We start from the raw sequence: 12,641 nt of genomic DNA, 5'->3' as shown, positions 1-12,641 counted from the left end.
ACGCCAAATTATTTCTCAATGCCAACAGGTTCATGCCGGCATTGCTGTAAAATTAGCCAAAAGAGCCATGAGGTGCTTATCAGATACAACTGCCTACAAGCACCTGATTTGCATCATTTTTTCGCCTGGACAAGACACGTGGAAAATTTCAACAAAATAATTGTCACAGATATCAAATTATTTTCACAATCAGTCGAGTCACTGTGGTCATTCTTTCTCTTACCTTGTTTCATATTTTACTTACCTTATTTGTTTTTCTTAACAATATCCGCTATTTTGCGTTTCAGCCAATCAAATGCATGCTGTCTGACGACGTCTCGGTAAGTAACTCCTTGATTGTTTTTGGGCAGTGATATCCGGCATGATAATATTTAAAAAAATTTCCTCAATGAACAATTTGTTATAAATTGAAACACGGTTCCTTCAACCCAGTGAAACGCTGAGCTAGTTAGTGCAAGCTTGGCTTAACACAAAACAATGAGACGGAGTGAGGTGACCATAAAGGATGAAGCGATGCTTCACTAACAACCGACATCTTATTCGAAAAGCTGTGCATTTATAAATTGAAACAAAAAAATACGAGACAATGAAGTGTCTGATGCGACAATTCTGCGAAAGCAGACGGATTTACCCTCGATGATTAGTTTGAAGCGTTTACTCCAATGAACTATTTTACATCAAGCCGAGGGTTCAGACACGCGGCATAATTTAGCTTGAGGTGAAGGTGGGATGAAGTAGATCGAGGGTGGCTATCGCTGCCCCAAAGAGCAGTTCGAGTAACCTGCGATTAGGTTCAAATAACCGAATAACATATGAGTGAGGCTATCGACGGTCCCTTTGAATAGCGGAGATCACCCCAAACAAGGCAAGCGTGGTAAGGTGAGTTAATGAGATTAGGAAGTTTACTGGAATTAGGCGGCTTCAGTTTTGTCCCATGACAGAGCCAATACGAGGGATATGGAAGATAAGGGGTGTGAGAATATGGGAAATTTTCGATTGGCGAATCGAATATCCTTTTATTCGATTCGCTGCACGAATGAATGAATGAATGAATGAATGAATGAATGAATGAATGAATGAATGAATGAATGAATGAATGAATGAATGAATGAATGAATGAATGAATGAATGAATGAATGAATGAATGAATGAATGAGCTGTTTAGGTAGAAAGGGAGGCTGAAGGCCGTTTGTTGGGGCATTGGGTTGTTAAGGAAGGGAAAAGTAGGGGTCTATTGATACATGAAAGGATGACATGGGTGGTCTAGCCACGCTTCACAGTGCTTTGTAGAGGCCAATTATCTTAGCATATTTGCCAATATCTTCCCAAATGCCGTTCGCTCCGGCTCTGGGAATAAAATACTGCATGTTCAAAGCTATTCCTAAGGAATCGAATTCGTTCTCAAGTTTTCGAATATTTACCACGAAGTTTGAATAGGGTAGCCGTAGTTTATTTTGACGAGCATTTCAAAAACAGTGCTCACTCCGACAACGCACAGCATGCCGCCGCGATCTGTCTGAGCAGGAACCAGGGTTCACTACCGTGACGCGGTAAATTTATGTGGCGGCGTTCATAATGCTCATATGTTTGACAACGCGAACAGGTTTATCCATGTATAGCAAACCTTGCGTTCGTGATATCGGAAGCTACGGCTCAAACTTCCGTCCCTCTCATAAACTACTGAGGTCTAGTTTGCTCGCTGTCATTAGTATAGTAAAAGGTATTTTTCTATGCGTATGGCATGTCGGTCATGAAGTTAATATACTGATTTCACGTTGCGTGTCCCCAAGTAGAAATCACGTTGCGCCTTTGGACAGGTACAGCTGTAATGCCATGACCTATGGTACTTTGCTGTTCAGCGTGACCCTTCGTTTTGTTCGAATATTCGCACAAGCACTCGATTCGTGTTCGGTTCGGTTTTTCACTGTACTATTAGTATTCGATTCTGTTTCGAACACCCTTATAGAGGAAAGGCCTTTGTCTTGCAGTGGAAGTAGTAAGTGCAGAGGCAATAGTATGATGAGGGTGTGGTACGAATAAATATCTGTTCGCGCGCACTTCTACAAGAGGGCGCTCATGCGGAGAGCAAGGGTAGCTCTAAACAGTGTCTTTGTGCAATGTGTCATGAGCAGGCAAAGCTGATATGTCTGTCCACTACTCAATTACTTCATTGCCTGCTGTCTGACGCCCCAACAGAAATTATTCGGCAGAAGAGCGCGGATGATGAAGAAGGCAACGGTAAGCACATTTTTCTCTCTCCTTCGTCGTCCAGGTTTCAGTTCAAACTTAACTAGCCGCCTATCACTGCCGCCGCCGAAAAGGTTGCGGTCCATCCTCCTCCCTGCCGCGCACAGGTCGCATTGACCGTTCTAATTTCTTGTAAGCGTCGAGATTATGCTGTTCGTGTCGTAGTCCTTAATTGGGAATAGGCTCAGAGCGTCGTATTGCAAACCCTGACATCGTATTCCTGCAGCCGTATTTACCTGCATCATTTCGATTTCAGCGCAATGTGTCCCTTTTTAATTTTTCGTCCATGGGAGAGCAAAGGTGCTCACCTGACAGTATGGCCGCTACAGCGCCTAACGCATTTTCCTTTCAAATCCATTCGACCAACCCTCCGGATTTTCTAGAATGCAATGTTATCCAGTTGGGCACCAAAGTTTACGAACAACCTTATGCGATTACAATGCGAGACATTACAGCTGACCAAATTTATCTGCAATGACACCACAAACGATTCGAAAATGCACATAACGGGCAGTCACTGATTGCGTGAGATTTCTTCAATACATATTCTTTTTTTTCTGCCAGAATGTTAATGCAATGTTAAAGATGAAGACTGTTTACCATATGAGGCACAATATGAGGTGCCATATGTGGTACTATATAAGGTATCATATGGGGCAAAAAGGTATAGAAGCCAGGGCAAGTGACATCGTGTATTGTACACTGGTGTGTACTGATGAAGATTAAAGGCTGCCAGCGTCAGTTTATTAAGTGTTTTAACTGCGTTTTTTTAAGCACACAGTACTTTGAAAGGGTGCAAAATATCCATACATAAAGCACCACATTGCTTAAAGTACAGAAGCGCATGGGAACACCTTGGTATGCTTGTAACAAATCTTAGTGCACGTTTCTGCGCAACTAGTAACTTCTGTTTGTTGTGTTTTGTTGTTGTACCCCATAGAGTCGTACAGTAGATAATAATGAGTAAATATGCATTATCAACAATATGCTTTATCTTTGCTGGAAGTGTATATCTATGTCGACACAGGACACCATTGATTTGGTTCATTTCCTTATCCTTTTTTGCATGCTGTAAAAGATCCGTTTTTAAAGAAAGCCACCTCTTTGTAAGAACCTTCTTTGTCAACAGAGAGCGATAATATAGAGACACAGGTCCACTTTACTCTGTCCTCGCTTTTCTTCGAACTCTGTGCGGAATACTGAAAACTGACGCGCTATTCCTTTTTCTTTCTGTCACAGAAATGCCTTTTTGACAACGCTTGACGAGAAATCGTCGAAAAGAGCAACCGGACAGCCTTGCCACAACCTGACCCAACCGTCCGGAGCAGAATGCGAACCCCTGGCGCAGTCATCGGGATCGGGACTACTAACACCGCTTACGTAACGCTCAATAAAAACTCGTAGCCTCCCACACGAAAGGCTCGGAATATTCTTTTCTCATTCCGGAAGGAAAAAATAAGCATTAGTGAAAACGACGACCCCGTTCTTTATCTGGACCAAATTTTTCCTCGTGGATAAAAGCACTATTGATACTCGTTCTCAACTAATTCCACCTAATGGCCCCAACTATAGCAGCGTTCGCGTACCCTCCAGGCGTCCCACACGGATCTTTGCAGGACCCTATTCTTTCCTTCGCATATAACCTTCTCTTCAGCCTCAACGTTGGTGCAACAGCGCTGATTACCACTATAAAGTTGAAACTGCCCTGTAGTACAAAATCCTTTTCTCGTCGTGTTTTACCAATCTTGTTCACGTTACAGAAAACAGGCGACTGATTACTGTTACAATTATTTCATCTGAAATGTGATTTCAGTGATCAGTTAGAGTCCATGAAAAGTGTCTAAACAGTTACAGAGAGGTATTCGATTACAATTGCGTTACTGTCCAACCATATTTCATTAAAACAGCCTAAGTATACACGAACAAGAGCTAGCTGGTGCGGCTGGCTTGCTGTATAATGTGTTGCAATACATACGTTTGTTATTTCACCTTCGTTTACTTTTCGAAGCTTTGTTCGGCATTTTTTGTACATTTTCTTATGAACACATCATTGGTGACATTGATGAGTACCTCAATGTACGAGCCGTAGGGAGCAGAATTGCAGGATTGCACTTACGTGTGCTTAAGAACGGAAATACGAAGGCCTTTCCCTGCCTCTGTCTCCCTCCAATTTTTCATTTTTTTGGTCGCTATTTCTGTTTGTATTTTTATTATTGGTTGTTGTTTTGTTTTCCGATTTTTTATTTTTTATTTCTTAGTTTCACTTTTTGTTTTCTTTTTCTTGTTTTTTGTTCTTCATTTGAGCTCTTTTGCCAAGGAAGGACTGTTTAGCCAGTAGTAGTAGTAGTAGAAGACGTTTATTCGGCCAAAATTTACAGGCCGAGCATGTCGACCGCCTGGGCGACCAGAAGTCGCTGTTCTTCCTCCCCTTCAGCGCCAAGCCAGTCGAGCCAGGTGGTGATGGATAAAGAAGGTGGGGGGTAGGAACACGACTGCTGAGCAGCCGGGCAATAGAAGAGGCAATGGGCAAGGTCCGCATAGATACAGGGGCAGTTGGGACAGGAAGGGTCCGATCGATAGCGATAGAGAAAGAGGCGAGACGGGGTGATGATTGCATTCATTTGAACGTGCCGAAGAAGGCGAGCCTCCGGCACTGTGAGTGATGGATGAGGGGGAGGGTAAAGGCGTTTGTCGAGGCGGAGCTCGAGGTAGACCTCTTTTATGGTGCGGTGAAGGGTGAGTCTCCCACCGTCCTCCGAGGGCTTGGGCCAGGGGATCAACGGTGCCCGGAAAAGTGTGTCACGGGCGAGCTGATGAGCCAGCTCATTGCCGTCAATCCCTGAATGCCCAGGGACCCAGCGGAGGAAAACGATGGAAGGCTGCAATGCGGAGACCGCTCGTTCGACCTCCTGTTGAAGAGAAGGGGTTAGGGTGCGTTTCTGTATGTGGTATATAGCGGCTTGTGAGTCTGAATAGACTGTGTACTCTTGAAGAGAGGGAAGGAGGGCAAATGACTGGAGGGCATGCGCAATGGCGAGGACCTCGAGGGACAATGCATCCGGAGGGCGTAGAAACGGCCCGCTGGTGTGAGTTTCAGGAGCGGGGAGGTGGGGGTGGTACAGGGCGTAGCCGCAGGAACCTCGAGGAGCCACGAAGGAGGCATCCGTGTAAGCTACACCCTGGGTATCAAAGAGAGGGGAATGGTGCTGTGCGGCCGCATGACGACGGCCGGCGTGCAGAACGGGGGACATGTTGGACGGAAGGGGAAGGATCCGAAGATTGGGAGCCGGGGTGGGAATAGGAGAGGTAAACGGGGCGCAGGGAATGGGCGAGATACCCGCTTGAGTCAGTAACCACTGACCCTGACGGGTAAGGGAAAGCCGGGTAATCTGCGAGTCATGATGGAGAGTGAGCAGAGAACGGAGAGGATGAAAGAGGCCTGTTGCAAAGATCTTTGCAGTAGAGGTAGTGATAGGGAGGTTGAGAGCTGCCTTGTAGAGGCCCACAAGGGCAGTCTCAAGAGCGTTAAGTTGAGTCTGATTGAAGGAAACGTAGGGTGCAAAGTACAAGACCTTGTTGAGGGCCAGCGCGTGGGCAACTCGGCACGAATGAGCCTCGTGGAGACCTGAGCGCGGAGTGACCACGCGCCGCAGGAGGTGAGTTACGGAGTGGCAGGTGGTGACAGCACGGTGGAGGGCTTGCACGTTCTTGGCTGCATGCAAAGGAAAGCCAAGAACTTTGCACTGCGTGACGACAGGAATGGGAGAGCCAGAAAGGTGGAGAGAGACGAATTGGTTGTGTGAGCGCTGGTATGAGGAATGGTTGAGGAGAAGGAGCTCGGATTTTTCAGGAGCAGGAGAGAGGCCAGCAGTGGTGAGAAAGGAGTCGATGAGATCTAGGCCACGTTGCAGGGTGTCCTGTACGTGACCGGGAGAGCCAGACGAACACCAGAGAGTGATGTCATCGGCGTAAAATATATGATGCAGGTCGGGAATTTCAGCTAGCTGGGAGGCGAGAGGGGCCATAGCAAGATTGAAAAGGGTAGGAGAGAGAACAGCACCTTGAGGAGTGACTCGGGTGAGGTTGTGGGGGTCGGACAGATAGGTGTCGAGTCGAATGCGAGCGACACGTTTAGAGAGGAATGAGCGGATATAACAATACATGCGGGAGCCACAGTCTAGGGAGGCGAGTTGGGAAAGGATATGGTCGTGGCAAACACCGTCGAAGGCCTTGCGAACATCGAAGGTATAGCCAATGTATGGATTGTTATGTGGCTAGTGTTGGATTGGCTATCGATCTGTCTCGTCGGACGAACGCCACTGATGAGCCAGGAAATGCTTCCGCATTAATAAATGTGAGTTGCTCACCTCCTCGTAGTTGCGCAAACCGCCGCGCTTCGCTGTTGTTAGCGCTCTGCGGGGATCCCAAAACGCAAGGTATTCATTTGTGCAGTCGTGGTGGAATGCGAAATGCGCAACGAAGAAGAGGCGGCTAGCGCATGCAGGCCGTTCAGGCTCGCATGTGCGCTCCTCAGCTGGAACGTTCTCACTCTAACCCGAGGGAATTTGGGGCTACGCCAATGTTTGCAACTGAGTTCATGTTTTCGAAACTGTACCACTGGTTTCAACCTGTTCCTGAAAAAAAAATGTAACATATTACTAGTAATCGGTTACTGGAGGAAAAATTTTTGTATCTGTACTTTTGTATCTTAATACATTGTTCCCCCCTGCTATGATCTTGTGTACAAGATCGCAGTATTCATAAATAAATATCTATTTCTAACATAAATCGCATATGTCGCTTGAAATTTTTCTTTCAATTAATTCATAATAATTTCAAAGTAGACACCTCTAATATCCTTGCTTATTCCTCGGGGTACCAAACTAGAAATCGCCATTCTCTTTCCATAACGCCCTTAAATTCTCGAGTTAATTGTTTTAAATATTCTTTTTTTCCAAGGACCATCACTGATTGGAATAACCTTACGGATGATGTTGTCAGGCAGAGATCATTGCATTTGTTTGAAGAACATTTGAAATAATTGTTTGTTTATGACCTTGCCGCGGTATTTTTCTTCCTGATTTTTCTATGTGCAATTCTATGTGCAATTCTGTTTTGTTCGTATGTGTCTGTATTTTTGTATCTTAATACATTGTTTCCCACCTGCTATGATCTTGTGTACAAGATCGCAGTATTCATAAATAAATAAATTTTATAAACTAGAACCTTACACCTTACAAAAGTAACTAATGCTTTACAAAATTAGAAGAAAATGTAATTGATTAGTAGTAGTAGTTTACTTGTAACTGACTGCGTACAAGCCTTTTTTTTTTTTTGCCACGAGCATCGCAAGGGTGCAATTATTATTGTTCGCTGTTATTGTTCCAATAGAACATTTCGAGAATTGCTCACTTAATATTTTAAAGTCACGGACTTCCGTGGCTCAACGTTTTATTTTGGCGTACTGATTTTTTTTCCTTACTCAGACCGTTTCCCTCTGCAATGTTTCGACCTTAGGAACAAATTAGTAAAATACCAAACACAAAACCAATAACAAAAGCTCTTAATATGTGCTGACAGCTGTGCTTAATTTTCTCAAGATGTACCAGATTCATTGTCCGGCTTTGTTGCCCCGCAGACGCTATTCTTTCCGTGTGGGTTATACAGCGCACGCGCAGTTCGCCTCATAAATAATAAGCTTTCTCGTGATCTTCAGCCGCGCGTGGCAGTCCCAAGGCCAGCGACGGCCGTCTCTGGGCAGTGGCAAAATCGTTGCGTAAACGCACTGCCCAGGCGGTGCTGAAGGTCGAAATGAAGGAACTGGGTGCGAGCTTTGTGCTCATCGCATTGCCCGCCCTCGTGCAAAACGCGCTAGTGAACGTGGACGAGATTCAGGCTATGCTACTCGCTGTCAGTCTAGAAGATCTCAAGCCAACGTGCCAACCAGGTAAGCGTGACGATTCGGGTGGCTTAAGCTCGCAATGCTCCTTCCATTGGTTCGAAGGAGGCTGCTCGGGTTGAAAAATTGCTCTTTGCAAAGTGCGATGTAATCACTTTGATGCACGATAAGTGTCAGGACACCGCCACATTAAAACATTATCCTTCTTCCCCTAATTTTCCGCTTATGAACGCGTGGAAAGGAAAGAAGTTTTTAAAAGTTACACCGAAGTGTTCCAGGCTATAAACGCGCTCACATATCCTCTCCTTTCTGCTCCCGTTAGCACTATTCTCCAAATACAATAAACGTAGCCCTCCAGCTATCGTGTCATCATAAAATTTCGTCTACTTTTTTAATCGAAGCCAAAGAATTTAATCACTCGAGTACGGCCTTCGAGATTTGTGACATGGCGCAGATTGCCAGCCGACTCAAGGATGTCATGGCCATGGCGATGTCAAGGATGCCATGGCGATGTCAGAATCTTCGGCAGTGCATTTCCAAGTCTACTTTACGTATTGCCTCGAGGTTCAAGGCTGCTGATCCGTTGAATCCTCTATTGAGCGCCGTACACGACTACGTGACGCATACTTGTGTGCTTTCCCAGGGATTCCACTTTTAATAAACATCTGCGCTGTCCCTACCCTGTTTACTGTATTGTCCGACCACTGAACGGAGACTGGCACACCTACTAACTGCTGTGACTAACACAGTCGAGCGATGTGAAACTCGTGACTTGGGGCCGCGCTATCCATAAGTAGGAGCACCACACCCTGGCTGAGGCCTTCCAATCCTCCAGTGTTTGTAAATGATAAAGGATGGGCAACAACAAACTTTTCTTGAATACTAATTGTACTGACCTAGTACGTACACAAGGTACTTACCTAAAGCTCTGATTTGGTTGCTTGGTCGGTCGGTCGGTCGGTCGGTCGGTCGGTCGGTCGGTCGGTCGGTCGGTCGGTCGGTCGGTCGGTCGGTCGGTCGGTCGGTCGGTCGGTCGGTCGGTCGGTCGGTCGGTCGGTCGGTCGGTCGGTCGGTCGGTCGGTCGGTCGGTCGGTCGGTCGGTCGGTCGGTCGGTCGGTCGGTCGGTCGGTCGGTCGGTCGGTCGGTCGGTCGGTCGGTCGGTCGGTCGGTCGGTCGGTCGGTCGGTCGGTCGGTCGGTCGGTCGGTCGGTCGGTCGGTCGGTCGGTCGGTCGGTCGGTCGGTCGGTCGGTCGGTCGGTCGGTCGGTCGGTCGGTCGGTCGGTCGGTCGGTCGGTCGGTCGGTCGGTCGGTCGGTCGGTCGGTCGGTCGGTCGGTCGGTCGGTCGGTCGGTCGGTCGGTCGGTCGGTCGGTCGGTCGGTCGGTCGGTCGGTCGGTCGGTCGGTCGGTCGGTCGGTCGGTCGGTCGGTCGGTCGGTCGGTCGGTCGGTCGGTCGGTCGGTCGGTCGGTCGGTCGGTCGGTCGGTCGGTCGGTCGGTCGGTCGGTCGGTCGGTCGGTCGGTCGGTCGGTCGGTCGGTCGGTCGGTCGGTCGGTCGGTCGGTCGGTCGGTCGGTTGGTTGGTTGGTTGGTTGGTTGGTTGGTTTATGGGGTTTAACGTTCCAAAGCGACTAAGGCTATGAGAGGCGCCGTAGTGGAGGGCTCCGGAAATTTCGACCACCTGGGGTTCTTTAACGTGCACTGACATCGCACAGTACACGGGCCTCTAGAATTTCTCCTCCAAAGAAATTCAACCGCCGCGGCCGGGATCGAACCCGCGTCTTTCGGGTCAGCAGCCGAGCACCATAACCACTGAGCCACCGCGGCGGCTAAAGCTCTGATTTGAACTTGGTGAATTAGTGCATGCTGAAATCAGGCAACATATTAGCTGATATATACACAAACAGGCGCTAGAAAGACAAGCGATACCCTGTACTGTTCACGACATAACTACGATGCACGATGCTTAGCCTGAGCTTCAGCTTTAGCCTTCGACAGAGTTTGAGCCTGATTCTGAGCCTTGGTTGAGGCTTAGCCTTATCCTCAGCCTTAACCAGAGCCTGTGTACCATGGTAAGCCACATGGGGTGGTATAGTTCAGGTGATTGACCTGACAAGGGTTCACTGATGGGAAAGGCGGTTTAGACAGCGGTGCAAGTGTCACTGTAACTTTTCGGCCCGGGCGTGAATAACAACGTCTTGATGTTTTTGTTCATCTATGACTTGATGTTCAATTTAGTTCTTCGTTTTATGTTCTTAATGACTTGATGACTTGATGTTCAATTTAGTTCCTCGTTTTCTGTCACTGCCGTCTGAACAGGAGAGGAGAACTCCGTCAAGCGGATAGCCGCTTTTTTTTCTCCCCTCCTCCATCAAATTGTATTTGATTTGGTGGAAATAAAGCATTATTATTATTATTATTAATACAGCTGCCAATTCAGAAGAACCTTACCTAATTCGACAGAAGCCAACAGCCACAGAAACCAAGGGGCACAAGGGATTTTTTTTTTAATTCAATTATTTATTTTTGTGTTGATCAATTTAGAATACTACTGAATATGTTATTCGCTTAATGCTAATTGATTAGAAAAGCAGAAGAAAAACAACCACATGCCGCCGGTGGGATCCGAACCCACGACCTCCGAATTACGCGTCCGGTGCTCTACCTCTGAGCTACGGCGACGGCTGTCAAATCTTCTGCTTTCGGGGGTATTTATGTTTACAAGTAACCTAACCTTGAGAGTGTTCATCAGCGCCACCTACGTTCATAAGCGGCGGACGTGGAACGTCCTGAGTTACCGCAGGTGTGACGTAGAACGTCATCGAACGAAGAGGGTTGAAGCTGTGTGAGAACCCTCTTATGCTTCCTATGGCGTCAAGGCTGCCAGAACCGAGGCCCTCGCTAAGCAATTAAGCAAACAAGGGGAGGGGAATGAGGGGCTCGTTATAAATATGACAGAAGCCAACAGCCACAGAAACCAAGGGGCACAAGGGATTTTTTTTTTAAATTCAATTATTTATTTTTTGTGTTGATCAATTTAGAATACTACTGAATATGTTATTCGCTTAATGCTAATTGATTAGAAAAGCAGAAGAAAAAACAACCACATGCCGCCGGTGGGATCCGAACCCACGACCTCCGAATTACGCGTCCGGTGCTCTACCTCTGAGCTACGGCGACGGCTGTCAAATCTTCTGCTTTCGGGGGTATTTATGTTTACAAGTAACCTAACCTTGAGAGTGTTCATCAGCGCCACCTACGTTCATAAGCGGCGGACGTGGAACGTCCTGAGTTACCGCAGGTGTGACGTAGAACGTCATCGAACGAAGAGGGTTGAAGCTGTGTGAGAACCCTCTTATGCTTCCTATGGCGTCAAGGCTGCCAGAACCGAGGCCCTCGCTAAGCAATCAAGCAAACAAGGGGAGGGGAATGAGGGGCTCGTTATAAATATGACAGAAGCCAACAGCCACAGAAACCAAGGGGCACAAGGGATTTCTTTTAAATTCAATTATTTATTTTTTGTGTTGATCAATTTAGAATACTACTGAATATGTTATTCGCTTAATGCTAATTGATTAGAAAAGCAGAAGAAAAACAACCACATGCCGCCGGTGGGATCCGAACCCACGACCTCCTAATTCGGTTATGTAGTGGGCAGTACACCCTGAAGGGGCCCTGAAGAGTCCTCCGCCATATCTACGTGTTCGATTTTGGCAGAACAACTGGCGGCAAATGTGTTTTCGCTCCACATTTCCCTGAATGAAAGATACCAAGGTTTACAAAAACGGATAATAGACATGACAACACACCAACAGGCACTTAAACGGCAACTGAACAATAGCACAAGGTGGTGATGATGGCGCCAATACCATATATGAAGAATCTTAGTACTTCTCGTTCTGGTCTACGTTTCTTTGATTTGCATGGCGAACTGCTTTCGGGCAGGCTTCGAGAAATGTGCCCAGCACCTGAATTCAATCGGACCCATGTTCGAGTCCCTGCAGAACAACTGGTTCAACTTCACTGTAAGTACTGACCTCTTTAAGCGCGAGTACATGGAGCTATGCCCAGTGCGCGACAGCGCAAAGTGCCGCTAATTGGTAGGAGTGGGCTGAGCCGCTTAGTTCCTTGCCTGCGAACCCCTTTTAGCTCGAAACCTCCGGGTATGTGAGAAGGAAACAGACTTCCTTCCTCTGCGGATATTTTAATTTACGGGGTCCTATTATTTCCCAACTCCACGGCCAAAATCAAGGCACCCTTTTGACATAGAGACTTTTGTCAAAGGATATGCCTACACCTTCTCTTTTCCCCTTACAGTCCCTGCACTCCTTCCGTGAGTGCGGGATTCAGCTGCTGGAGGAGAAGCGGGTACCACAGCAAATATTCTCACCCATGGCTTCTCCGTGTCACAGAATAGTATTCAGGGCGTTTCCGCAGGATGTCCGCACATTAACGCTGCCAAGCATACGCCTCCAGCACTCGTAACGCCACAATACAGTCAT

The sequence above is a fragment of the Amblyomma mixtum genome, chromosome 2 (genome assembly GCF_055824585.1).
Source record: "Amblyomma mixtum isolate Tamu chromosome 2, ASM5582458v1, whole genome shotgun sequence".
Lineage (NCBI taxonomy): Eukaryota > Metazoa > Arthropoda > Arachnida > Ixodida > Ixodidae > Amblyomma > Amblyomma mixtum.
This window is presented reverse-complemented; position numbering follows the sequence as displayed.